Source organism: Heterocephalus glaber, unplaced genomic scaffold, assembly GCF_053883595.1.
Source record: "Heterocephalus glaber isolate CG9 unplaced genomic scaffold, H.glaber_assembly_v1.0 deba00001067, whole genome shotgun sequence".
Taxonomy (NCBI): domain Eukaryota; kingdom Metazoa; phylum Chordata; class Mammalia; order Rodentia; family Bathyergidae; genus Heterocephalus; species Heterocephalus glaber.
The window spans coordinates 1,732,615-1,737,625 of NW_028258187.1; the positions used below are offsets into that span (position 1 = coordinate 1,732,615).

The following is a 5,011-nucleotide window of genomic DNA, read 5'->3' on the forward strand; positions in this document are numbered from 1 at the left end:
CTCACAGCAGCATCCTCTCCACTCCCTGTGGGCATTGAGCTTGAGAGCTGTCCCCAGGAGAGTCCCTGCATGCAGGGATGGGGTCTCCCTTTTGGGGACCTGGCAGGTGACAGCAGCCTTCCCTGGACTTCCTGAGATGAACCACGGAGGTCTGTTCTGGGTTGCTACAGAATTTTGTTCTGTGGGGGAGCAGGATTCAGCCCAGGACAGTGGAGTTTATTTTACTTGGGCCTCTGCATTGGGTTGCCAGCTGCTGGTGGACAGACGGTCCTTCCCCAGGTCCTCCACGCTACTGAGCTCCTTTGCTTGGCAACCGACAGGCAGGTGTGAACACTTTTTCCGCAGCCCCGCTCCAGCCTCCCCGGGCGAGGACTGGAAACCTGTCTCAAAGCAACACAGGTTGTCGCTGACTCCCTTTGTGTGTGCTGCAATGGAACCAGTGCTTTGTTTGGGTCTGGTCTCCTCAGGACTCCAGCTGACCGGAAAGCGCTCATCTCATGGCCCAGCGACAGAGATCTGTCTCACTGCATCAGTGGGGCGCTCCAGCTCAGAGTGTCCATGCAGCACCTGTGTTCACAATCCTGTTAGAAGGAGCTACACCGAACCACTAAATCCTTAGGGTGCCGAGGTGCAGCCCGAGTTGAAGACAGAACACAGCCCACTCGGGAGCAGCTCTAGATGAGCCTGCATGCAGATCCCCAACGCAGGCGACTGCTGGGCCCTGAACAGCTGCAGGGGAGGCTGACCCAGGCACGGGCTTCTCCCCTGGAGAAAGGCAGTGAGAATGGAGTGAATGAACCAACAGGAGCGGCTGGTGAGTTTGCTTTGGCCACAGGAAGACCAGTCTGTGTGTGAAAAGTCGTAATGTTCATGCACACACACATGCACACCGCACACACACACACAAAGCAGATCTAAAATAGTGAACACACCGTGAACTCATCCTAGTCTAAGTAGCAGTGCAAGGCCCAGGGAGACCGTGTCGGTGACAGGCAATAGCACTGCCACTGTTCCAGTTTTCGTTAACTGTCCTTTTAGAGTAGTGAAATCAGATTTTAAAATTAGCTTCTCAATCTAATTTGCATGTGTGAATGTGCGCTGCTCGTAAGGAAAGGGCTGCTAGCCAGAGCTCTGTAGGGCTGATGACAAGGGTCTGGGACAGTGCATCTTCAGGGCCAGACCCGAACCTGACCGACCGTGCGATGGGTTGGGAGCTCGGCTCTGCCTGTCTGCAGTACAGGCCCCACCCCGGCCTGCTTGTGTCTCTCCTGCCTTGGCACACACACAGATCCAAAGGTCACGTGAGGCTTTTTATTGCTGTTTAAATTCGCTAATTGCAGACAACTCACTTGGAGTTCTTTGGACTTCTAGCACTTGCTGGGCTCTGGGACAGTGCACCTCAGCAGACAGAAAGGCCTTGCCAGACATCCTAGGACCTCAGGGACCCCAAGACCTGTCCCTGGGTCCCCCACAGTCTCCCCCTCTGCAGCCGGGTCACAATCCCATTTCTTCTGGCTGGGACATTGGTTCCGTGGGCCAAGGGACGTCTATTCTTTTTAGGTTTCTTGACTGGACATTGGAAGTATTTTTGGCACACAAATCGCCTCTCCTCCTTGTCACACTGTGTAGCAGTTTAAGGGGCTCTTAGGAAACTGGGACGGAGGTCAGTTCCCCCGCCGGCCCTCAATGCTCCATGTCTCCTGGCTGCTCCTAACAAAGCTGGGACTTGGGGGTCCCCAGTCCCCTGCCAACTGGAGCTTAACCCAGGCCAAGCCAGGCTGGGCCTTTCCCGGGGCCGGGGACAGGGTAAAGGCTTAGGGCATTCCAGGCGCTGGGGGATTTCAGGTGAAGGCAAAGTGGCCGCCCCTCCCTGGCTCCTCCACCAGCCAGAGAGCACGTTAATGTGGTGGTTAACATGCTCCCGATTTGGAAAGCGTGTGCTTCGTTTTAACAATAGAAGTCCTTACCACAACGTAATGGGGCTGACTTACACAACCTCAGAATGTGTTTTGCCTCGACAGGGTCATCTCCGTGAGGAGGCGGTACTGCTGCCAGTCCCGGGTGCTGCGCTTGCTCAGTGGGGTTTGGCCTCTGTGCTCTGGACGTGCGGCAGATGGACTCTTGGATCTTCCCGACATCGCGTCACCTTTGTCGAGTGCCGAGGGCTCTGGGTGGAGGAGTGGCAGGGCCCTCAGGAGAGTGAGTGGCCACAGCCAGGCCTCACCCTTCTCTTTCTTTTTATTCTCACACAGCTGGGATTTGTTCAGTCAGCCAGGTGGAGTGAAGCTGTGGGACAGAACCGGGTAGGAGGACAGGCCTGAGCCCTGTGCCTGCTGCGGGTAATGCAATCTTCCTGGCAACCACTGAGCACAGCCTGGGGTGTGGCTTTGGGCGTGGATCGGGGAAGATCGGACAGAGGGTAGGTGTCACCTGGGTGTCAGCCTTGCCCAGGGCTGCAACCCACTGGCTACGTCCTTCCTGGAGGCAGCCAGAGGCGAGGGCTGTACCCCTTGGCCTCCTGTGGGATCAGTTCCCGCAGGAAGTGGGAGACAGCCTTGTTCCACTGAGAGCCCCAATCATGCCATTGTTCCTGGTAGTAGGACCTTCTCCTCTGTAGAGGAGGAAAGCCGCACTCGGAAGGGCTCAGTGGTTTGCCCCACGTCTGGTGCTGTGAAGCTACATGCTGGCATCGGGTTGGGTCTGCTGGCAGCAGGCACTGGGCTGGCTGTCACCGGCTCCCAGAGCCAGCTGTCCTCTCTCACCAGCTGCTGTGCAGTGACTTAGATTAGCCACGATGGGAGCATTCATACCATGGAAATTGACAGGCACTGCAAGCCAGGGCCTTTCTGTTCCCACAGCAGAGCTGTTGCTGGACATTCACCAGAAAAACAAAGGACATTTACCAACACCCGGTCTGTGTGACCATGAAGCCCATGTTCCTCCACTCTGCTGTGTCTCCTCCTGTGGTTCACCGCTGGTCCCGTGAGAGCTGGGTGTCTACAGGGCATGGCCGGGCCACATGTATGCGGGTGTGTTCCAGGTGGGCTTGGTGGCTGGGTGCGCTCTGTGGTGTAGACTGTCCCTTTGCCCTGGGCTCACTGGCTGCGTACATGTGCACTGCCCCAGAGAAGAGTGGCACACCAGACGCCACAGCTGGCTCCGCAGGGGAGAGGGTGCAGAGGCTGGGAGGCAGCAGGAGTCACGCCCTGAAGTTGGCCTCCAGCAAGACATTTAACTTTTCTGTGCTTTGGTCTGCAAGACCTGGAATACAAAGACGTCATCCTTGAAGTGAAAAATTGTGACCAGGTTTATCAGGCACATAGTAAATGCTCAGGACACAATAGCACTAAAAAGTGGACTTGCAGCAGCCTAGAGTTGCTGCGTTCTTATACCTCCTGGCAATTAGTCCTGTATCTATGTTTGTCTATTCTCCCAGTTGGGAAACCCACTGCTAATGAGAACAGCACTGGGTAAACTCTAACCCCGAGCACCTGCCATTTACATTGAAGAGTCGTAGAGTAGTAGAGAGAAGGGGTCTGAATTCAGTTCAGGTTCCAGCTGTGCTTTCAGCTTGAGATTCCTGTGTATCAAACGTTCAGGTTCCCTCTGTAGAGCGGGAATGAACATCATCTCTCTGACTGACGGTCATGAGACATCAGGCAGGTGCTCAGTATAGTTCTCCACCTGCAGCTCAGCACAGGAAATAGCTATGGAAAGTCAGTGGTTCTTTTTCCCTGTCTTATGGGCTTTTGGAAACACCATTGTGGTAAGATCTGTGGTCTAGAGATAAGCACACCTCAGAGGTCAGGCAGGAAAGAGTCCTGCAAGGGGGGGCCTGGGGACTCGGGAACAGTGCCCACCAGTGGGTGTGGCCAGCTCCTGACTTGTTCACGAAGACAGTTGATCTGCAACAGTCTCGTCAGAGAGGAAAGCATGTGAACGCCATGTGGAGAGGACCAGGCCTGGGATACAGCGTCAGCTTCCCCCCCCACCCCGCACCGCGTTGCTGTTGAGTTACATCGTGCGCTGGTGGAGCCAGACTCTTGCTCTGTGTGCCTGGAAGCAGTGGTGCCGCATCGAGGTGGACCCTTCAGAGTGGATGGAGGCACCTGAAAGCGGCTTTTGCTCTGGACGCCAAGCCATGCAGAGCAACTTCCTCTCTGTTGGTTTCGGCGTGGAAATGTGCATCTGCTTATAATTTAATAAAAATGCCCTTGAGGACAAATGATGCACCACTGATTTTTCAGCCTCTTGGAAGAAGTCCCCAGTGTTGAGGGACATTGAAATCAGACAGAGAAGCTTACATAATGACTGATTTGGTTGCAAGATTACTCCTGAGAAGCAGGCTGTGGCTTGCTCTGGCCCCTGGCAGATGGAGATTCATCTGGATTATCACTGGGCACAGTAGATAGGGAGATGCGGCTGACCTTTCAGAGAGGCCCTGGGCTCCCTGAAAATGACGATGTTACTCCAAGACTGCATGGAAAGTAAGAGCCCCGAGTCTGATCAGAACTCTGCAACTCATACTGTGAATCAGCCGAGTGTCGGTGGGTCCATCTGTAGAAAGAAGGGTTGATCGCTAGATTCTGGGAAGTCCCTCTGTGTTCTGATGAGGTCTACGACCTCTGTTCCCGCACATGAGTCTCATTTCGTGCAGTCTCAGGGTCCAGGCTTAGAACTCCTGGTTAAATTACTGCATTTAATTCTGGAATCAGGAACCAATATATTTTCTTATAGTGACACTTTTCATTTCTCCTGAGTCAGAAAACCATATGATGCAAGTTAATTTTATTTCTTTGTTCTCACACCCTGCAAAATCTATCCCAGAGGGTGTTGGCGTCTATTCCCAATATTTCTGTGGGAACTGTGATACCAAAGCCTGAATAACTGAAGTCTGGTATATTCTAACAGTGCTGTAGCCTTGGCTTGTTGAACACTGTATTTTGAGCAAAGGTGACATGTTTCATAGTTTTTCTGTGCCCATGGAAATAAATGGCCTAACATTTCCAGT

The 5,011-nt window shown here is 53.7% G+C and overlaps 1 long non-coding RNA gene across 1 annotated transcript; it reads left to right on the forward strand.

Moving 5' to 3' along the window:
* Window positions 1-2,035: 2,035 nt before the first annotated feature.
* On the forward strand, window positions 2,036-5,011 carry LOC110346210 (uncharacterized). Its single transcript, XR_002390117.2, has 3 exons — window positions 2,036-2,339; window positions 2,859-3,040; window positions 3,915-5,011. It is a non-coding gene; the product is annotated as an uncharacterized LOC110346210 (long non-coding RNA).